Source organism: Podarcis erhardii (genome assembly GCF_964252035.2).
Source record: "Podarcis erhardii genome assembly, chromosome: 11".
In the NCBI taxonomy this organism is placed as follows: domain Eukaryota; kingdom Metazoa; phylum Chordata; class Lepidosauria; order Squamata; family Lacertidae; genus Podarcis; species Podarcis erhardii.
This window is the reverse complement of record NC_138501.1, coordinates 25,770,612-25,794,471: the sequence shown is the minus strand read 5'-3', so window position 1 is coordinate 25,794,471 and position 23,860 is coordinate 25,770,612. Positions and strand designations below refer to the sequence as shown.

Sequence of the window (23,860 nt, the reverse complement as noted above, 5' to 3'; positions counted from 1 at the left end):
CAGAATATATTCCCCCCCCCCAAAAAAAAAAATGCCATTACTGGTTTTCAAAGCAGCTACGTTTACACCAGAAGGGCTTTTGGTTGTTTGAGCAACTTTATAAAATTGTGTTACAAAAGCAGGAGTTATGAAACAACAAGGCCACTCACAAACACCCCCATCAGCAGCCTCGGGAGGAGAAGAGCAAGACCTGATTCCTAACAACCCTGCTAAGCCAAACAACCAAGCAGTGTCACCAGGGTGACACTTCCAGCAACATTTTAAAAAAAAAGCAACAAGAGGGTCATTGATAGATTTCTTTCTTCTTGCAATGCTGACTTCAGCTACGAACACCTATGTATTAGAAAAGGGTTGGGTTCTCTGCCAAACAGCTTGGCTCAGAATGATTAAGTTTGTAAGTTCTCAAATGCACAGCGAGGCAAATGTACAAAGTGAGCTGCAGTGTTTTGTGGAAAGCTAGCAAGGCCTGCTTGTGCACAAATGTGTTTTCAAAGGAAGATCTGACTCAGAGTTTTGTTCGTGTCCCATCCAAGCTTCCCTACCCATTCCTTCCTGCTATCCTCCTAGCAGCAGGGGGCGGGGGGGGGAGTCATCCACCAAAACCTTTAGGAAGAACAAAACATTTCCCAGTGAATGCTCAATCCTATCTTGTTGGGGGGGGCAGTGTTTGTCACTATCGCCAAACCACCCAAGAGGAAAGAACTGCTGGAGCATGGACCGGGTAGCAACTTCATGCTAGCCCCACTTTTCCTCTCCTCCTGCCCCCACGTCTTTTTTACAAGAAGACAAAGTGTAAAAACTGTGAAGTCACTCTTGCCTCAGTTAAAAGCTTTTAAACGGATGCTTTTTTTCCAGAAGCACTTCTCTGTTCACCCTTTTCCCTAGATAAGATTTGCAATATAAAGCCAAAAGGGGGGGGGGGAGAGACTTGAACAGATCATGGTTCAGATAAAGCCATGGAGATAAATGTACTTTTCTTAAAAGTAAAAAAATGAACAATTCAAGTCAATTAACATGTTACTAATTGTCCATATGATTGCCAGTTTCTATAGGGATGAGTTGAAAGCGATATAACAGATTTATAAATAGAAAATTATATCATTGCTATCTCTCAAAAACAATTATTTTGTGCTCTGTATGATAGATATACTCAATATTATTAATTTTTGTTTAGATACAACCCTGGCTAATTAAAATAAAGTAGGCTAGCTTTTTTTTCAGAATGTTGTTTCCAGCCCTGGAGCTCAAATAACAGTGCAACAGCAGCATGAAATGTGGTTATAATAGCCCGAGACCACATTTCCTGGAACTAAAACATAGGAGATAATAGTGTGAAGGTACAAATTAAATGCAAATAAAACAGATTCTCCATTGTTGCTAATCCCTGGATTGGATTTCAGTGAGGAAATTAGCTGTAATGTTTAACCTCTTTGTGTAGTAACCATTGACACATTATTTGTTTTATTCTTCAGAGTTTATGAAGAAATTATTTGACAATTTGGGAAAGTTACCTTCCAACTTTTAAGGAAGTGATAAGAGTAAATGGTTTAGAGGCCATGAGTTTAAGTTCTTGAGGTAGATTTTTATTTAAAGACAGCCATCAATAAGAAGAGAAATGGCATCTTCTGTTGCTATCTACCCATATTTATTTATACTTATACCTCCATAACTTCTTAAAATCTAGAAGAGAGCAAGCCCAAGACATATATATAGCAATCATCATCATCATCATGATCATCCAGTTACAGATAGGTAGCCGTGTTGGTCTGCCATAGTCAAAACAAAACAAATTCCTTCCAGTAGCACCTTAAAGACCAACTAAGTCAGTTCTTGGTATGAGCTTTCGTGTGCATGCACATTTCTTCAGATACACTGTTGATCTGTGTATCTGAAGAAGTGTGCATGCACACGAAAGCTCATACCAAGAACTGACTTAGTTGGTCTTTAAGGTGCTACTGGAAGGAATTTGTTTTGTATCATCATCATCATCATCCAAATGGTGCTTCCTATCCAGGGCTTGCCCAAGACATTTTGGCACCTGAGGTGGACCTCAAAATGGCATTTCCCCCCTTCCCTCCCTTTTCCTTCATCTTCACTTCTGCCCTGCCAGTTTGAGCTTGATAGTATGTAAGTTAAGAGTGTTGACCTGCTTTCTTGTTTCCCCCTCACTACCATCACCTTAAAGCATCCTTTAATGGTGTCCAAAGTGGTTCCAGTTTATGTTATCATAGAGTTCACCCTGCTATGGAAAATCTTCAATAATGTCCATGCTAATTATTATTAAGCATCATGTATAGCCATTACTTTAGGGGGGGTCAACCGAAATACCCTCTTAGGAGAACATGTAACCAACAAAATCCAAAATGTTTTCTTTGAACTCACATTTGCTTTGGTTTAGTGTTAGGTTCTCCTCATCCAACCGCTTTAAGACTGCTTCAAGTCAATTATCATGGTCCACTGATGTGATTCCAAATACCAAAATGTCATCACTTAGATTAAGAATTCCTGGGAATTCTCAGCTAGAAATCCATGTGTGACATTCTGAAATGTTTCTGCAGCAGAAGCAATTCCAAAATGGAGGTGCTTGTAGTGATGGAGACAGAGTTGAAAAGTTTGTTACGTGCCTAGATTCTGGATGGAGCTCCAACTGATGATGGTCAGCTGTGCAGTCAAGTTAGGAATATACCGTACCTGAAGGAGCGTCTACACCCCCATTGTTCAGCCCAGAACTGAGGTTCAGCTCCGAGGGCCTTCTGGTGGTTCCCTCACTGAACTTGTAACAGATAATGTCTCTGAAGGTGGGCTCAGAACATGCCACATGCTGATAGTGGTTCTGGACTAGTGGTAGCTTCTGAGGGGATGCATCATATGCACACTGAGCCCTCATATTTACAGTGTCAGTGAAAACTTCAGTCTTATGCCCCTGTATGAAAATGTGGCAGTGTGTCAGAAAGTTCTGTTTGGAAGCAGTTGTTTGCTTGCAGCACACAATGTAAACATATTTGTCCTCTTCATGTGGAGCTTCAGTCTGAAAATCATTTGCTTGCTTTTGGCTGTAACTGTGTGGTGCAAACTGTCATGAAATGCAGAAACTTGAGTAGTTATTTCTCTTTCCAAATTTATGGGTGGGCAATTATCTCTGGGGGGATAGGATGCTCCAGAGTTTTAGCAGGTTACCTGAGATGTCTTCAAAGACTTTCGCTGTGCTTTGGAAGATTGATTGTCACCTTGCAGGTATGTCAGCTGCTTCTTGTTGGAATGGACCTAGAGTGCATGGGCTCCATTTCTCACTTTCTATGGCATGTCTTTTGGATAATGAAAAATTACGTTGATTTTGGGGACAAGAAGAACGTCATGAAACTGGAAGCCAAAGCAGATCTCTCGGCACAGGTGTAATATGCCCAGGTTATAGCATTCTGTACCACCATCAGCTTCCAACCAATCCCAAGGGAAGCCCCACATAGAATGCATTACTGTCGTTCAGTCGTGAAGTTATCAAGGCATGAATCACAATGGCTAAATGCGCTCTGCTTTTTCCATGACAGAGGACATCAGACCATGTCTATAGGTAATTTTTACTTTTTCTACTTGTATACTTTTTATATGTTTTCTTTATTGTTTATGACTACTTTTGTTAGATTTGTAAGTATGTAATTTTTCACATTGTAAGCTGCCTTTGAGGAAAGGCAGCATACCCCCAAAAATGGTGAATGGATGAACCATACAATGAAAGAGGAAATAATAGAGGGATAAGGACTGGAGAGATATAAAGAGTGAGGTGAAGCAGAATTTGGGGAAGTGGTGTTGTTGCCATGGGCTGCTGGAGTAGGAACAGGATTAGAGGCAGCAAAAAGGAGACAGTGCAGAGGAAGCAAACAAGAGATTGAACAGGATGGAGTGGAGCAGATGTTTGAGAGTATGATGGTGCCATAAACTCTCTCAGTAAAGATGAGAGTGCAGTAATGTGACCAGGTTTGGGGTCTTTTAAAACTGAAGCACTCCCTGTCAGTAACACTTGAGAAGTCTCTCAGTACTTAACAGTGTTTATTAATATCCAGCAGCAAGGACTTTTAATAATGTGGAAGGAAAACCTGTGGCCATGTATCACTCAACCAGAGGATCAACGTAAGCCTGAGGCATGTTTGAAACAAAACTGGAATTTTATTTAAATACACTTGATGAGGATTAAAGCTTAATGGTTACTTTCATAAGGCACACCACTTTGTTTCAGTCAGATCACTTTACCAAAGAAATTAAGAATTTTGCTTAAAACTTCAATTTAAACCTGTTCTGCTTAAGCTAAGTCTTCCTAGAATGGCTGTTTGTACTACTAAGCCAGTAAAACACTTTCAACCCCTTCTGGAGCTTTTCGTTTTCCTCAGGGAGACGATATTGGGTGTCCTGCCTAGCAAACCACTAACCACCTATCTAAACCCTGGCTAAGCCCAGTTCAAGCCCTATCTCACAGTTTGTCAGGTTCTATCTTTTAACCCAACTCCCTCTTGATTGGATGATAATGTCTCAAATAGGGGGTATATCTGATGTAAAGGCTATTCCAGTGTTACATTATTATTTTTAATGAACCCACATTTCCTCCTCCATTATTGTAACTAGTTATTTGAATAAGAGCTGAGGGAATAAGTATATATTATTATTACTTATATACCACCCTAATACTATTAAGTACTTTCTTAAAATATACAATAAATAAGTCCCTGCCAAAGCAGTTTAATATCTCCAATAGGGCATTGTAAGGGACACATTAAAGGGGAATAGGTGGCAAGAAATATTAAACTAGCACCATGCTCAAACTTGGGATAGTAGAAGTACCAGTTTGTGTTCAAAAATATAAATACTGTATATTACCTTTGAATGTAATTCAGAACAGTTTAACTTTTCCAACGTACATTTTATAGATGCCTTTGAAGTCCTTTTGCCGCAAGTGTGGCTTTTACCCCCATTAGGTAATTTAATAGGTAAGATCAACTTACTCTTTTGCCGCACCCTGCCCCCATTATACACTGCCACCATTAAAGCAGTTTTGGGTCATTGGTCATTATGGTTACAGTACAGTATTTTTGTGAAATCTATTCCTTGTTCATTTCACTATCCAGAAATATCTGCTTCTTTAATTGCTACAGTTTTGTTACATCTTGTTATTGTTGTTGTTATTTGTTCATTTAATTAATCCACAGAGAGAGTTCTGAACAAATTGCACAATGGATTTTCTTTCTTTTTTCTTTTCTTTTTTACAGGTGCAAGTGTGTAACAGAGTTGTTTAAGAGAATGGAAAATGAAGTATAAGGGGAATGCAAATATGCATAAGCCTCATTGTCATTTAACCCATTTGGAGTGCAGGACAGCATAAAAGGCTGATCTTTTCCTTACAGTTTTACGTAGACGATGCTGCAAACTGAGCTTTTTCTTCTACTATAACCTTGATAATAATGTGTTCAGTTAATCTGCAGTGTAGAGTCATCCCCTCGAAAAGTAATTCACTTCTTCTTTTTTTTCTTTTTTAAAGGTGGAAAATAAATATGGTGCCGTAAAATTGTTGAGTAGAGGAATCTATCTGGACATTTCACAAAACATTTCATTATGCTGATAATTCCCAGAAGTGCTCTCGAGAGTGCTTTAAGCTGAGGATTACTGCACTGGATCTGATGGACTTTTTTTGTAGCCCCTTTAAAAGGCAGTGAACCGTTTTTCTATTTTATTTAAATAATGCCCCTTAAAATGGATTTTTAGAGGTATAATAACTCCTTAAGAGTCAGTTATGCTAAACAGTTTCTCTTGATAGAAATGTTGTAAAACTCGTTAACTGCACAATTTCAGATGCCGGCTTGGTGAACACTAACTGACATTTGAATGGTCGGAGTTTGTAAAATAAATTGAAATAGTTGTTGTATCACACAGCTAGCTGTGCACAAGCTGTAGGCCACGAGGGGCTTGAACCTGACAGAAAATTACTTCAAGATGAATGAAAAGTGCTTGTTTCTCTTTATTAGTTTTTGGAGAACAATGAAAATGTTGAATTGTTTACAGAAGGGCTGATTAAAAATGGTCAGTGAGGCCATGTCCCCACTGCTAACTGTTAGCCGCCACCCCAGCCTCCCTCCTCTTCTCCCCACCATATGCATCTTCTTATACCCATAATAGTCACACATTTGTGTGTGAAATGTGCTCATTTTGACATTCCTCTGTTGCTGCGAGCTGCTGAGGCCATTGTTAGGTAAAGGGCTGTTGTCAAGCCTAACAAGCTGGTCACGCAATTTGCTGGACACCGCGGCAGAGAATAACCCACGATGAATTGCTTCAACCTCAAACAATGCTCAGTTCAATATTAGAATACAGAAGTATTCTTTGGCTTTGTGTCGTCCTGATCCTTGCAATATTTTGAAATATTCTATGCACACACACGCAAATCTTTTTTTCCCTCTCTCTCTCTGTCTCTCTTCAGAAATGCATACCTACTGCCCAGAAAGAATATCATGGTAACCAAGCCTTACATGGTTGTTATTTCTAACATATGTTTTTGAATGGTGAAAAGAGAAATTGATACAAAGAGTTAAAGAGCGAGAGACACTTTTGTAACTCAAAATTCTTTCTTTTTTTTCTTTTTTTTGTATGTCTTCCACTCCAGGCACAGTGGGATGCTTCAAAGTGCTATCCAATATTCTGTCAAACTGTTTGGTCCAATTTCAGGGCAATTCAAGTCAAGACCCCTTTAGCACAGCTTTGCCTGTAATTTCTTTTACTAACACATATGGTATTGTTCAACGAATTATAAAAGTTTGGGAGTAATTAATATTCCCATGGGGTAAGAGAGCAGTGCAGTCCCTTTGAAGCTTCAAAAACATTTCTCGTGATTCTTTAAAAGAGAGAGGGAGAGAGAGAGACGGAAATCACTTGTATTTACATGGTACTGTTTTTAAAAAAGCCTCCCTCTCCTCCCCTCCCCTTCCAAATCCCTTCCCCCTTCCCTTAAACACACACACCAAGAGAAATCACCCATTAACATGCAGGAGTATGAATGCTATTTGTGGCATTCTGTCACTATACATTGCGTACCGCCCCAATGTGAAAGCAGGATTTTCTTTTTTTCTATCTGCAGAACATGCATTCCAGGGCCTATTATGTGTATAAACAATAGCATATGTAATTACCTTTCCAGGGTGGCAATTACTCTTCAGATTCAATGGCTAGAGTTAAAATAAAAAAAAAGAAATCTGTTCCCATTGCTCACAAAGCTGCCAACCTTTATGGATCAAATCTTGGTCATCGGTAGCACAGGAAAAACCCTATCAATCCGGTTTTAAAAACATCCATGGGGTAGGGAAGGGGTGGTGCAGTCCACAGTCCACATTGCGTTGGGGACTTTGTTTCAAATGTGTTCATTTCAAGCCTTGCCTACCCATCAATTGCTTTATACAATTCTCCTCATGGAAGGGGGGGGGGACACAGAGAGAGACACACACACAACTTTTTGCTAGGAAGGATTTCCTCAGCAATTCTGTAGGTATGAAAATTCCATGCCTGTCATGTCAACATTGGTGGCTGGTGTAAAATGCTGACTTGCTTGACTTCCTTCAAGTTATGATGAGTTTTCTGGAGTAGAGGAAAGGAAATTGCATTTCTCCTCCACCTTTCCCTGCCTCCACCAGCCCCACTCCCCCTCCAGCTGCCCAATATTATTCCATATGGCCTGTGAAGCTAAAATACTGAAGCACTTCAGGCTTAGATTTTCCTCAATTAATCATCACATAATCAACTAAACATTTAATGACAGTTTAAAATGTCAGTAATCTGCAAATAATAATAATAATAATAATCCAGGATTCAGGATTCAGGACATTTGAAGAAAGTTGTGTAACTGTGAAAGTTTATACATTTCCACAGAAGTAAGTCCCATTGAGTTTGATGCTCCCATGAAGGTGAATATTGCAGGAATGGTGAACTTGTGGTCTTCCAGATATTGTTGGGCTCAGGCTCACATCAGCCCCAGCCAGCATGGCCAATGGTCAGGGTGATGGCAATTGTAGTCCAAGAACATATGGAGGGCCACAGTTTCCACAGCCCTGGAGTAGAGAATTGCATCCTAACACTGCAATTCTGTACCCACTTAAGAACATAAGAGCTTTTGAATCAGGCTAATGGCCTACCTAGTCCAGCATTATGTTCTTGCAGTGGCCAACCAGATGCCTGTGGGAAACCTGTTAGGAGGACCTGAGCACAAGACCACTCCACCTTACTGCAGTGTCCAGCAACAGGTATTCAGATGCATTGCTGCCTCCAACCATGAAGGCAGATAATGGTCATCATGTCTAGTAGCCATTGATAGCCTCATCCTCCATCAATCTATCTAATCCTCTTTTGAAATCATCCAAGTTGATGGCCGTCACTATCTCTTGTGGGAGTGAGTTACATTGTTTAACTATAAGAAGCCTTTTCCTTTATTTGCCTGAATTTTCCAACATTCAGCTTCATTACTACTTAGGTAAAGGTAAAGGTACCCCTGCCCGTACGGGCCAGTCGTGTCCGACTCTGGGGTTGCGCGCCCATCTCGCTTAAGAGGCCGGGGGCCAGCGCTGTCCGAAGACACTTCCGGGTCACATGGCCAGCGTGACAAGCTGCATCTGGCGAGCCAGCGCAGCGTCATTACTACTTACATGGTCATTACTACTTACATGGTAGTAAACCCTGCTGTATTCAGTAGGATGTGTGCCTGAGTTCACATGCAATTGCTGAAATAATCTGCCTTTCTTTGCCAAATTTGAAGGTCTTAAAGATCATTTTCGCTTCTGGTTGCCATCCAAAGCTAGCAGATCATTTGAAATTGTACTTGATCTTCCTTCAGGAACCTCACAAGAGCACCTTCTCTGAGAGTTTGGAACAATCACTTAAAAGCCAGACAGTTAATTGATTAAAATAATTTATTAAGTTGACAGCCCCAACTCCCATTAATTTATGGGAATGGGGCTTAAATCCAGTGCTGAACATTTAATAAAATCAAACATAAGAATTTTCAACTGTACATGTAATACATATGTTTAATTTAATAGGATTACAGTTACTGTGGCTTCAGATGTGTCATTGATACAGGGGAAATGAAAAACATGCCTGGTACTTTTAATTCCTCTATATCTAACAACACTCTCTGTGAGGGACTGGCATTGAAAACCACTCAGAAACTTTAAATTGTGCAGAACACTGTCATTAAATCCTGAATGAGGCAACATACTGGGATCTTGTGAACCCCTTACCTGCCATTTCCACTCTTGGGTTGGCTGTGGGGCCAGCCTTGAACAGCATCTGGAAGCTACAACTGATACTGGATGCTATGGCCAGATTGTTCAGATTGTTTACTGGATCTGACTACTGTGAACATATCATGACAAGGTTTTTAAAACTTTTTACTAGCACCTAGCTTTTTTCCAAAGTGCTAGCTGAGGACCACCATCTCCAGCAGAAACCTGTCCATAGATTAAGATAATATTCAGAGATCCTTCTCCAGATTTCACTTCCTCAGCATGCTTGCCTGGCACTTGGTTTGCTTCCAGATGACCTGTTTAGTAAGAACTCATCTTGATCAAGTGTTTACTGAGCATTCATTTGTATTTGACCCGGGGGGTGGGGTGGCACATGTTATATGGCTTCACATCAAGCCATTTCTATTGTATGCTTTCCAATGCATTTCCCATCACTTTCCTTACCACAAAAAAGTCCCTCCAAAATTGGAAGCCGATTATGGAAGCTCAAGTGTGCCAAATCCACTTTAACTGCTCAACCCGGTCTGCATCTGAATCTCACCTGTGAAACAGCAACAACAGTTTATTATGGAAAAGGTTGTTGTATCAATAAAGATCTCACCTTGAGCTTTTTGGAGGATCAGTAAGATTAAAATGTAATATATAACCATAATAATTTGGCAGCCTGTCCAAAGTACCTTTCACTCTGCCGTTTGGACAGCAGAGTAGCATACAACTGAAATGATGGAAGACAACCCAGGTAAAGGAAGATACCTCTTTCCTTTGAAACTTTCATGCAGATTATGTGGGAAACCAGCCACATGGACTACATAGTCCACACTTATTAGCTATGTGGATGAGTAAAGGCCAGTATCAGACCCTGTGCTTCGAAACAACAGGAAACAGCTGGTGTGGAGTTCTTTCAAGTCTACTGCCAGGATGAATCAAAAATCTTGTCCCAAATACTTTTTGGCTCTTAAAAAAACATTTCCTAGTTATTATGGAACTTTGATGCCTTTAGCATAGAAGGAGGTGTGATCTGACCGCTGCAAATGTTTCTGTTTTTCACTTGAGGGTGTTCTTCCTGCCTCCAGAGAAACAGCCTCCGTGAAAGTTTCCACAAGGCTCACAGTTCTTCTGCTGGAAAGCAACCATCAGGCATTTATTTCCTGTGACATGAGTGCCTGCACCCCACCTCCTCCTCAAGTCATTCCGTCCAGGCGACTCAGATTATGAGTTTTGACAAACCCCATAAACATGTCATTATGGGGAAGATGGGTTGTAGTCATTGCTCAGTAGTCTTTATTATTTACTACACAATGAATAGACTAGCACAAGGAAAGACTATGAGAAGATGAAAGTAAGGTTAGTTAAACATTGAATTAACGGCTCTGTGCTTTATAAGATTGATAGCATCTAAGCTTGAGTTCAAAAGAACTGTGTAAATGTCATTCATTTACAGGTGCTGTTTGGTTGTTAGGACTGTTTTATTGTTCATAATACTGCTGTCTGTAAAGATATGAGCTTTCCACACTGAAGTTAAAAAAAATAGATTTTACGTAAGTCACAAAGTGACTTCAGGAATTGACCTCTGTAAATATTCCTGTTTATCCTCACCAATGGCTCGTATACACATTATAGCTTTGCACAGAATTTGAGCAGTCAACATGAGGGTGCATGAACTCCGCCATCCACTTAATTAGAATTCCATTCACTTTATGGAAAAATCAAAGGGCAATGACAGAGCATCGTTCTACTACTTGTGTGTGCCTTCTGAGTTCACACAGCATTCATCTTGCTCTGGGGACTTTGATGATATATTTATATGAAAAAATCAAATCAAATATATATATCTATATATGAAGGGTTGAAAACTTATGGTCCTTCAGTTGTTGTTGGACTACAGCTTCCATCATGCCTGACAGTTGGTTATGCTGGCTATGGCTGATAGAAGATGGAGCCCAGCAACACCTAGAAGACTACAGGATCTAATGGCAGTTCATTGGCTTTGGCTGCAGTTGTTCTTGGTGGCAAGCTAAAGATATAACAAACTCTGCCTCTGTCCTTTAGCTTTTCAACAAGTGATACTCATACCACTTGAAACAAGGGAGAGAAGACTGTTTGCCATCAAGGCACAGCTGCTTCTACCTGCCATGTCCCACTCTCTTCCACCTAGGAGCCTTTGGCAGGAACAGCTGCCAAATGAACTGTGAGGGGGTTCTGGACTCTTGAGTCTAGGTGTAATGGTTGCAGGAAAGTTGCTAGCTATGTACTTCCTAGCATTAGCTATCGAGCTACATTTGGATCTTAATTGGCCTGTTGATAAGCTTTATGCTCACTTAATCTTCTTTGATATATTCTACATAAACCATCATGAGCCTGTTGCCCTCCAGATGTTTTGGACTACAATTCCCATCAGCCCCAGCCATCATGGCAATGGTCAGGGACAATGGGAACTGTAGTCCAACAACATCTAGAATTACATTCCTGCTCTTGGGGGAAGCAAAGAACAAGTCTTTGCTCTTTTCTATGTGACAGCCCCTCAAGTGAGATTTCAGGGTGCAGGGACCTCAGTCGTGTTTGGATCAGTAAGCATTTTCTTGACTATGATGTAGCAGAATAGAAAAGGTACTTAGACTCCAAGACAGACTTTTGAATTATATCTGAGACTATAGCAGTAGAGAAATAGGAATGAAATGGAAAGAAGTGTGAAAATGGTGGCTGAACTGGAAACTGACCACAGGAGGAGAGCAGTTGTATCCTGAACATTAGGAGGTTTGGGGTACAACTGTTCCACCCCTGTGGTCCTAAATCCTTCAAGGAAAGACTCATCTAGATTGCAGTACAGTAGCCAGATGCTGAGAATCATTTGTTTGGAAAAGCTCAGTCATCCCTTCTATAATAAGCTTCTATATTAATGAGCCTCTTTCTATGATTCATCACAATGCCTTTCCTTATATGCCACACCCCTAAGTAGCCAGAGGAACATCCTCTCCCTCCACTGGGCATCCCCCATGCTGCATCAAAATCTGTTCTGGGGCACTGGGGAAAAACCCAGAGCAGATTGGGGAGGTGCAGGGGGGGTGGCAGGAGGAGGGGAAGAGAAGGCTCAGTTGTATGAGCAGGGGTCATTCCACTTATGCAGTGGCATAGCTGAATGCAACCCAAAGTGTAAGAATAGTTTAAAATTCTTCTTCATCCATGATGCTCATTGGCTGGCCATAAGCCATTTTAGATATCTCCACCTGATCTACTTTATAGGTTTGTTGTGAAGAGGATATCGGGTGGGGGAAGGGCAGTGCCACTGAAACTCTCAGGCTCTTGGGAGAAAGAGGAGGATACATACAGAATAAATGAGACCCGCATGTCACTGAATCCACAGATTAACTCACCAAGGAATATTGCATGTGTAGAACTGCATCAGCCCCGGGCAGAAGAAAGTGCAATTCTGTGTAAATAGATATCCCTCAAAAGATAGATAGAGATTATATACTAACCAACAATATTAATTATAATAAATGTGTTGGTCAGTCAGTTGGTTAAGCTAACCCAATTCAACTGAACAAACAAATGGGCCTGAGCTGGCAGCCTTTTCAAAGAGTATCTCCAGCCTCTTTTATCCTGCCTGGTCATTAGAGCTGCTGCTGGAGCTGTTTCACTAGACTTTTCAGGTTTACCTGCCAGCTTTTCTGGAGTTCGCGTCAAAGCTCCCACTTCCCTTCGGTTTCACTGCTGCTATTAAAGTTTGAGCTGCACTTTGCTAAGTGTGGAGGCTTGCACTGAGCGGATCCACTGCTGATTATCATGCAAATCAGACTCCTCTGCTGGCTCCAAAGAGGCTCCCAGCTTTGCTACCCCCATTGATCCTTTCATTGTCAGAGGGATAAGGCTAACCCATCTCTTCTGACACCAGAAGCTACAAAGATAGGTTCCCGTGACAGTGATTGGTAGGAGGAAATGAATCTTTCATGTACGGCAGAAATATGGTTTGATTTAAGAAAAGAAAATAACCATATGTAATTGGGCTTCTGTCACTGTAAATTTTAATGGTAATCGTAACACTGAGGTTTCTGGAACCTTAAATTACAGCTTTCAGTGGCTTCCCACTGAATCTCTCTATTATTCTTCATAACTACTTTCTCAAAGCATGTGCACCATGACATCGATATCACAATTCACGTCTAAATTCGAAATTGACAGCAGGGCTGGATGGTGTGCCCTTGCACTGAACATCAGAGGGACAAAAAGAAAGGATGTCATTTCCTAAGATGTAGCCACCTGTTTCTCAAAGTGCTGAGCAATGAGTAATGCAGTCCTGCAGCAAATGCTTCTGGGAGCCAGTGTGCGGGACAGTTTATTCAATCAACACATTCAAATGCTAAAACTTTTCCCTGGACTCTTACTTCAGGTAGCAAGTATACAAGCATGGGTTGGTGGAGTATGGGTATTGCATGTCTGAATGTTCCACTCTTGGAGGAGGGGGGAGACTGGATGTAGAAAAGTTGCATTTCAGGGGATTGTTCTCTCTTCTCCCTGACATGCTCACTTTCTGTATGCCTGTTCACACATCCAGTGGTCCTCCATGCTCAGCTAAGAAATGGAATGAAACCATCTATGATATCACTGGTATGCTATGTAATAGGCCTCATTGATGCTGATTCTGTATACCGTATTTTTTCCGTGTATAAGACTAGATTTTTTTCCTAAAAAATAATGTCAAAAATTAGGGGGCATCTTATACTCTGGGCTATCTCCCCCTATTTTCTTAAAACTGAGTCCCCAAAAATAGGGAGTGTTTTATATATGGGGCGTCTTATAGATGAAAAATACGGTAATTTTGGCACTCCCAAAATATGGTGACCTTGCATATATCTGGTGCTTTCAAACTTTCAAAATTCTTTGTAGTTTACACTTTATTGATAGGTTTACAATTGTGTACATTTTGCTGTGAAATATAAATGGCTGGCATGTTTCATGCTGTGTGGGGAAATCATGTATAAAGTATCAATCAGCTGCTCAGTTGAAGCAGAAAATCACCAACTTCTTTATACAGCGACATGTGTGAAGAAGAGACAGCATGCCCATACATGTACCTGTTCCAGTATGTGAAAAAAGAAGGTGGCCTATGGGAAAATGTAATAGGCATGTTGCCCAAAAATATGGAGTTAGATGAGGAATAACTTAATTGCACATTGTTCCCATTGAAATTGGATTAAAGCTAAACATCCTATTAATTAAAATGGGAACTAAGTACAATAAATTTCATTGAGTTCTATGGGGCTTACTCCCAGGCAAGCGGTTTTAGGATCGCAGCCTTGGTCTAGATCCAACCAATGGTTCTAAAAAGAGCAGCCGAATCATTTAATTCAGACCTGAATGTACATGTTGGCTTTTATTTATTTATTTATTTTTAAATAAACTTCCAATATACAATCAAAGCATTGTTCCATGAAGTAAATGCTCTATTTCTAGTGTCAGTTCATAACTAATTTCTTGAAAATCATGACAGGTGTGCATAGTGTGAAAAACTTTACACACAAGTACAAATATGTAATGAAGTGTGGGAGAGGGCATAAGGGATATACCACTCGTCACATTCAGGATGGGATGACCTACTTTATCTCAGCATGTTGACGGTATGCTACTTTCATCAAGACTCTGATCCCAGAGAGTACCTGGCAATTTCAGGTAGCCCTGAATGGTTGAGAGCCAATTATCTGACTGGAGTAATAGAGGTTCTCTTTTAAACAATTAATTATGGGATTGGCAGGTGCATGACAGATACCCATCCCTTGAACTCCTGTTATGGCTTTGCACATGTACAACATTTGCAGCACTGCCACACTCTTAATCTTTTAACAGAAATGCATTTCTACTTTTTATGCCGGTGCAGAAACTTTGCAATGGAAACAAAGTTCAAAACAACACAGATTAAAACCTGTAGTAGGTGAAATGAGCTGATGGTGTGATATTAGAAATCCATGAACTAACCATTTTCTCTTTATTAAATCAGATTTTGCAGTATTTGCTGAAAGCAAGAAACACTGAATTATATTTAAATAATCATTCCATAAATACTGCGTGTTTTCACAGCAGTCACAAACTCTGGAATTTATGTGCTAATTACAGACCCCAAATCATCTCTATCCAGATTTGCAATTAAAACTGAAATATTTTCATATAATACAATTCCAGAGTTCGTAACAACATCAATGAGATGTACCAGTTATTATTTGCTTAGTACAGTCAAACATTTTCTGTTTTCCAAAACCATTGTTTCACTTTTTCTGTCCTTGGGCCTGCTGTTTTTACAGCTGGGAGTGGTTAGGATTTAGTGGTGATGTAATTTTGAAGGGCAAAAAAAACAAGAACGAAATATTCTTACATGGCAATTCACATGTGGTAGAAATCAGTAGAAACCAATGATAACCAGAAGATGCACAGATTATTATTATTTTTTAAATCCCCACATAGCATTGACTTCTTAATATAATATTGCGGGCTGTTTTTTTAAAAATAAAATCCACATATTTTTAGAAGTATAGGCTGACAGTAAAGAAGAGCTAGAATGCAAATTTAGGGAGAATGTTGAATAATTCAGTAGCTTGTTATGTGATTAGATCTGATTGGTTCCCTACTAAGATATTGCCCATAAAAATGATTTCCCATGGTAGCATTGGTCTCAGGATAGGAAGAGGATGGGGGGTTTATGATGTCCATTAAATGGGAGAACAAGGCTTACTTGAGCTAATAATATCATGGTTGCACAGAGTGATTGATGGTCTTTAAAAAGGCCCAGATTGGTTTCATCTTTCTTCAGATTTTATCACTGACTTGTTCTTAGTCATGTGCAATCACTAAGGCCAAGAGAGGTAACAAGTGTTTGATGTATGATACTTGCGCCACTTTTGTCAGAACTGCATTTATTCTTACACTGTACTCCTATAGAGAGAGATTCCACAGAAAATGGAAACATGAATCTGGACACAGGTGGAGGTGGTCAACGTCCCCCAAAATTGATCAAACATTAACAACTTTTTTCTCCTTTCAGTGCAGCTGCTTTTGATATAAATTAAATGAACTGAGTGTATGAAGCCATCTATATGTACCTCTTTTCAGCCTACTTAGGCCTCTTTGAAAGAGCTTATCAGATTCCGTTCATTCCTATCTTTTGCAATTTGCAAAGGAGCACCAAATTCCCTTTATGATGTCGTTGTTGTTTTTAAAGAGTGAACTATAACATGGACAGAATTTAATTTATCAGGCAGAAGCATGTAGGCAAGCATGTTTATCAGCATCTCATATACTACGCCCCCAGATGGATATCTTAATCTGTTACTTCCGGGTTGGCGCCTCCGGCAATGGCTGAGCTCCTCCGATCGGGAGGAACTTACTCCGTGAAAAACAGGGTCTGACTGCCACGGCGAAGGCGGAGACCCATTGAAATCACAAGCGGGAGAAGCTTGTGAACCTGGGATTCGGCTGGCACCTTTTGCGCCTCCCCTACTCGCGGGGAAACCCTGTTTTGGGGATCCGGAGCGACGTGGGGTGAGTGGCGCGGTGCTTTGAATCAACTGATTCTTTCACGGAGTAAAGCCGCATTGCTGTTGCTGGAGAGCGCTGACTTTTTCCTGTGGACAATTGGATTTTAAACAACTACCCGTGAGTAGAACGGAATATTGGATCTTTAAGTACCTTAATTTGGCGCCGAAGCGGGAAGGTCATAAACAGGAAGTCCACCTTCCGCTTTTGTAAATAGACTGAAGCAAAGACATTACAAGCTAAAGTCTTTGAAAGCTTTTGACAAAGGATTAAATCTCCATCGGTTAAAAATACAAAAAACCCCTTGGAAGCAGGTGAAGAGGGGGGAAATTTTGAACTTAGTAAGCCTGCAGGATTGAGGGGAAAATCAAATTACCACAGCTCTGAACCTGGGAACGGGCTGCCAGATGACGTTTGGGGAAAGTTTATTGACAAAACGGATTTGACAGCTAGCTAAAATAAGAGTAAGATACTGTTTCCATTGTCCTCTTCTGCATTTAAAATGGAGGAAAAAGTAACTGAAAATCGAAACTATGTTTATTGCTTGAGTTGTGCTTGAAAGAACTGATACAAGTGGAGACTGTTTCCCTCTAGAGGGAGCCTTTGAAATTGTTATAGGAGTGTAACTGGGAGGTCTCCAGCTGCAAGATAAGGATTCTGAGAACCAGAGATTGACCTTGGAGCATTCAAAATGTTGATAGGAGAAGTTATTGTGACTGCATTATGTAAGATAAACTATTTGCTGGAAGAGCTTCATAAAAAGACGGATGACATGACTTTTAAAATTGACAATTTGGAACAGAAAGTGACTAATTTGAGACAAAAAGCGAGCACCAACACAGAAATAATTCAGGACCTGGCACAGGAACCTACTTTGGCAGAACAAATGGTGGAGGAAAAGGAGAAAGTCGTTGTTTTTGAACCTAAAATAACACAAGCGGGATCCTTAGTTCTACAGAAGCAAATTGAGGACTATAAATTGAGGCCTTTTATGATTGAATCTAGAAAAAGCCAGATTTTGAGGATTGGATCCCGGCTTGGACTGAAGAAGGAAAGTTGGAAAGATCCCTCTATCCAGGGATTAATTGACTTTTGGGACATGGACTTGGATTTGGAGGAGATTGAAGTTTTGGGGGCCTTTGGATTTGGAGGAATCTTGAAATACGTCCTGAAACACTGTATAGACCCTAGCTTCAACTATGGAAATTTGGCTGAACTGTCCAGAAGGAATAAAAGTATTGTTAGGATGGAGTTCTCTCGAGATTTGCTCTCTAGCATTAAAGAATATGAAGAAGATCTGCAGAAGGGACCTGGAAAAGAGTTAAGGGCCTCGGACATAAGATCTCCAGGTTGATGGACTATATGGAATTGACGGAAAGGACTGGCAGAATCCAAAACCAGGGAGAGGAGTTGATGGAAGAAGATTGGAAAATTTAAAGTTTATATATAGAAATATCGCAAAATTAATGAGTGATAGAAAAATGGTGGATTGATATTTTATGGATTTAGCAGAAATGTTATAAGGAGTTAAGCATATATAAGTATTTTAGTTTTAATGTTAAAATAAGGGTAAAAAAAATGTTATTTATAATATGATAGAGAATAGAGAAAGATGGAAAGGATTTGCTGAAATAACTAGTAGAAGTGGAATACAAAAAGGGAGGTGAGAGGAGGTCGAGGAAACAAGGAAATGAAAGAAAGAGTATCGAAAAGGGGGGATGTATTTTTTTTTCTTAAATAGTTTTTGTTTTGTTTTATTTAGGGTTAGGGTTAGGGAGTGGGTTTGGTTTGGTTTAGTTTAGTTTAATTTAATGTGTTTAGTCTAATGGGTTTAGGTTGTGTTTTGTATTGTTTATATATTGTATTGTATTGTTTTTTTTTCTTCTTTTCTCTTTTGTTTTTTCTCTTCTGTCTTTTTTCTTTTTAAAAGTAATAAATATTACTTTTTAAAAATATCTGTTACTGGAAACATTCATGGTAGACGGTGTATGCGTGAACCACAAAATGTTGGGTGGGGGCTCTGATGGAAAGCGAGGGAGTGTGAGAAAGAGTCCTAAAAGGTTCACAAAATAGCTTTGTGCTATGTGAATAGCTTTCATTCTGAGATCCTTCAGTCATCCCTCTTTGTTCTACTGAGAAGACAAAGTGCCAAACCAATAGAATGTCAGATATCTATGACTTGCTTTGACCCAGTTTCAATCTTGCATCCTGGCATGTTCATGCATGTGTTATCATAGACACACATGCAACATTTGGTACTATACATATGTGCACATGGACAAAGTGTGTGTCCACATTAATTGGCACATAGGTCCCCTCCCTCGTGTTGATTTTATCCCATGTAGAGTTGAATGGCTTTCTGTTTTGACAATTTGAACACTGTCTCAAGATTGTTTAGCAAAATCAAGAGCAGTTCTTGGCAATTAATTTCTGCAGTCAATAGTATTCTCAAACTGGGCAACTCCCCTTGGAACTGGGAGCCACAACAGAAAAAGCCTGTGCAAGGGAAAGAGCAAGACAATTCATTAGACAATTCTGCAGCAGCTCAAAGTGGCGGGGGGATGTCAGCCCCTGCTCCTGTGCTTCAATACTAATGAGAGTCATTGCATATTCATAACCCTAAATACAGTCAGCTTCTTATAAAAACTTTTGTCATTGAGGCTTCACGGCAAGAGCAAAGCATTGCACTCTTCGTGTCCTGGCACTTCCGCCAAGAGAGTGCAAGAGCAAGATTGATTGTTTTGCAACGCAGCTTGACAGGGAACTAAGAGATACTGCCCCAAGGGTCCTGAAACTAAGCTTAGTTTGATTACAAGGCTCCAAGTAATCAAAGAAACAAAAGAGGGGGGGAGTGGATTTTTTTTTTTTTTTAAGATAAAGGAAGGCTCTAAAGATATAGCTTTCCTTATTGAGTGTTCAGAGTAATTATCTGCTAGCAGTTTAAAACAGTTCATATCAATTTTTATCACAGAGAAAGAAGAGCAGTGATCTCCAGCAAACTTGTTCCCATGTTGTAGGAACACCGCAGCATGTCTTAATAGATACAAATCTCTAAAACCATATGAAGCTTCCCGTCAATATCAATAGCAAAGATTAGGGAACTCAACCTGTCAGATATTAAAATCACTTCTGCCAAGCGCTGGGCTGCCCAGAATTCATTCACTCTTTGCAGGTTGCTTTTCCTTTGTTGTCAATGTCTTCCTTCTGTGTGGCGCATCCTTATTAATATATTTATTAAATTTGCTTACCTGTCTTCCAATAAAATCCTGAGGGTACACACAAGCATGCATACACACACACACACACACCATTGCTAACCTCTGACCCCACAATACCTGTCTGGCGGGGTAGCTATCAGCATCCCCTGGAGTCAAAGAAGGAAAGCGCCTCTTTCAGCACCCACTTTGAAAAAAGGCCTTGAGCATTTTCTCACTCATAATGATGTCTTCAGCTGGAATGCCAGCACATTTCCACATCTCCTTGACAGGCGAACAGACTAGAAGATATACATAAAATTAAAATAGAATGGAATGGAATGTTAAAAGAAAGGTTTGCACTTCTGATTACATTCAGGCTTGTTGTAATTTTGTATTTAAAAAAGGCAGTTTCCAAATGCATCTGCTAATACATGCAAAAGCTCTCTGTTGCTCAATAAAATGTCATAAAATATTAGTGGGAGGGGGATCTGAAATGTTAAACATCTTAGTCATATTTATACAGACTCAAAAAATAGAGGAATCCTGTAGTTATGATTGATTGAGGTAACTGATTAGCCGCAGATATTATAAGTGTTGAGACTAAATTATCAGCCATATCAGTCTGATTGTAGTAAAACATGAAAACATTGACTTTTGTCTAGTTAGAGAAATTTATTTTTCCCTGAATGACAATCCTTTAAGTAGAAACCAGGCAGTCTGCCAGCTCTCCATGTCATACACTGAAGTTTGCAAAGGCAGGCTGTATTTTCAGCTGTTTGTCTGAGCTCAATGAGCAGTGCTCAGGACTTTTACAGTTTCACAATAAACGTATCTCTGCAGATGCTGCTTCAAGCTTCCTTAAGCTGTGTGAAGGACAGTCTCTGCACGTTTGGGATAAATGAAATTATAAATTGAATGGTAACGATAGCCTACATGGAGTTAAGTCTTTGGTGAAATATTTCTTTTAAAAGAAACAGTAAGCCACTTTAGAGCACAGCTTCCGGTGGAAGCTCAATTAATATGTTTAACAAGATTGAAGTAAATGTCCACCGTAACTGTCAGCAGTATGGCAGTTTTCAAAAACAGCTTTTGCTCCCATAATTTTCTTTTAAGATCAGCCACCATCACTTCCTGCCACAATGAGGAGTATAAAACCCAGGACCAGACCCAAATATGTTTAAAATATAACTTGCCAAAATATGATCTGCCCAGCATTGAACTTGGAGGTCTCTGAAACTTCCTCCTTTAAAAAGTATGGCCAGGGCTGTTGAATCTGATTATCTCTTGGATACTCACTCTTACTGCAAAATACAGATGGGATGAATCGCGCGCTCTCTCTCTCTCTCATGCCCCCAGTTGGCACATAGTGAAGACATCTGGTAATTTTCCCCCAAAGTCATGATTTGGTAGTAGAAGGGTTTGTTTCGATGGGGGGGGGGGAAGCAATATCAACTTTAGCTGCAAATTTATGGAATGCTTGTAGATCACAGGTATTATTCCCTTTATTACAATAAGTTTAAAAAAACCCTACTGACAAAATGTGTAGTGTTCAAACTTTGTATCTTATTAGTAAATTTAAGAGCAGCGGAATGTGGTATAACCATATGAATTAATGTGTGATTAAAGCTAACCACATAAAATAAAAGGAATCCAATATGAATCCTATTTTCTGTTCTGACTAATATAAAGGAAAATACTTGGTTTGGTTCAAGACCATGTTCAGTTGCAAGCTTTTTCTCTGAATTTCACAAGGGGATTCATGACATTATTAATGAAAGCAGTCTGAAACACAGGAAGTTTCTAGACAAGTAATATCGGTCTCACTTAAAGCCACAAAAGAGGAAACCCAAAGGGAGGTCAGAATGCCAGGATGGCATGCTGTCTTCAACTTCTGTTGTTGTGTCTATTTTCCTAAAAACTTATTAGAGGTTGTGTTTTTTTAAAAAAAACCAATCCTGTTCTTTAAAAGCTGAGGACGATTTCCTAAATTGTATATTAATAACAGTCTTTCATCTCATCAGTGTTTTGTTAGCCATAAATGGAAATCTAAAAGTGCAAATTAGCATTGGAAAGGAAAAGTTGGAAAGCCATACAAGCTACCAGAAAAGATATGTTAGGATGCCATATAGCTTTGGAACCTAAGGTGCTCCTACTTTGTTATGTAAAAGGCATTTTTTCAGAAAATGATCTAGAAGTGATAACTGATGCTAAGCTCTTAGCTATGACAGCTAAATGGAACTTCTATGTTCAGAGGCAATATGTCTCGAAATAACCACCACTAAGATTCAGACAAAAAACATGAGAGTGGTACCTTCATATCCTGCTTTGGGGTTTCCAAGAAATTTCTGGTTGGCCACCATGATGAGCAGGATGCTGCTGGACTAGATGGTCCTTTGGTTTTGATCTAGAAGGGCTCTTCTCTGTTTATGATAAATCAATGAGAATCTTCTTTTGCAGTTATTTAATTTTTATCACAGTATTCCAAATCCAGAATTCCTTTCCAGAAGAAATAATCTTCTGCCCATTCTAGCTAGCACTCTCTCATCTTCTCCCTCCTCTCCCTAAGGTGAATAAGGAAAGAGAATAAACAAGCAGGTGACATCAGTTCTAAATTCAAGAGAATGACTGATGGTTCAAAACATAACGGCCATCGTGTGGTCTTGGGCTAGGGATTTTGGGGGGTTGTTGTTTCAAAGAGATGCTCATTACATGGAAAAGCCCATAACTGGCCAAACTTAGATTCGCATAGCAGTTAATGATTTTGTCCTTAGGAGTGGATATAACCACTTCCTTTAAAAAAAAATACCTAACATTTTGAAAACTGATTTTTGTTCTTGTACTCAAGTAGCTTATGGTTCCAACTAGAAAAAGTCTGTTTTTCTAAGCCTCAAACACACAGCCTGTATAAATATGTAAATGCCAGCTAAATTAAATTTGTTTATGATCTAATTTGCAACACTTCCTATACTGAGATACATTGTGTCATATTTATATAAGAATCTACCAAATGTTCAATATTTATATAAGAATCAGTGGATTAAAACAGCATGATTGTGTACATATATCTATCTGTTTTGCAATGGGTTCAACAGGCAGGCACACATGGCCGCTCAAGTCATTTTTCTGCCCCCATTCCATATAAGAACTAAACAAACTACATGGGTAATTGAATGATACCAGGAATTAAATGGTGCCAGCCTTGGTGCTGGCATAGTTTATTTCCCTCCTGGTTTTTTTCCAATGGGGGAGGAGGAATAATAATGAGAAAAGGATGGAAAAGCACACAATTACTTGTCCACCCTCACTTCCACCCTGACAGCAAGAGCCTGACAGAGTATTGGAGGAGGCTGTTTAATCCCCAGTTCTGACCTCGCCCCAAAAGCTGTAATATATTACATGATTTCCATTTTTGTATGTGTGCCATACACTTAGGTTTCTCCCTCTGAAAATGCTGGTGAACATTTTCGGATATTAACCTGGAGAAAAAAAACGGGAGATTATGTAGGCCACATCTGCATGTTTTGAATAGCATGGATATTCCACACTGTCAGTTCAGGGGATGTTCGGTGTTCTGGGTATTCAAACAAAGGCTTCTGATGAAGTCACAGAAGCATGATCCCTGCTTAGACAACATATCCCTGTTGACCCAACATCAACAGAGAGAGCAGAATTACACGTGCTCTCTTCCCCATGGATACTCAGCACAAGTTGAGTTGTGTACAAGTCTGTCCATGTACAAGTTGTATGCATGTTGACTCTGTTCAAAAGTGATGGTAAATGCACTAAGGGGCAGCCCCCATAAGCACAATTCAGTTCTGCCCCACTAAACAATGTTTGAACTGGGCTATGGATTTGTGAATAATTTAAACATGT

The 23,860-nt window shown here is 39.7% G+C and overlaps 1 protein-coding gene across 2 annotated transcripts in view; it reads right to left on the bottom strand.

Moving 5' to 3' along the window:
* Positions 1-8,915: 8,915 nt before the first annotated feature.
* LOC309352170 (uncharacterized protein) overlaps positions 8,916-23,860 on the bottom strand; it is a gene marked incomplete at its 5' end in the record, with an annotated part of 89,504 nt that continues 74,559 nt past the window's right edge. For both annotated transcript variants that reach the window (XM_081880569.1, XM_081880568.1), the window contains 3 exons: positions 8,916-10,385; positions 20,126-21,445; positions 22,299-22,548. The remainder of the gene's footprint in view (positions 10,386-20,125; positions 21,446-22,298; positions 22,549-23,860) is intronic.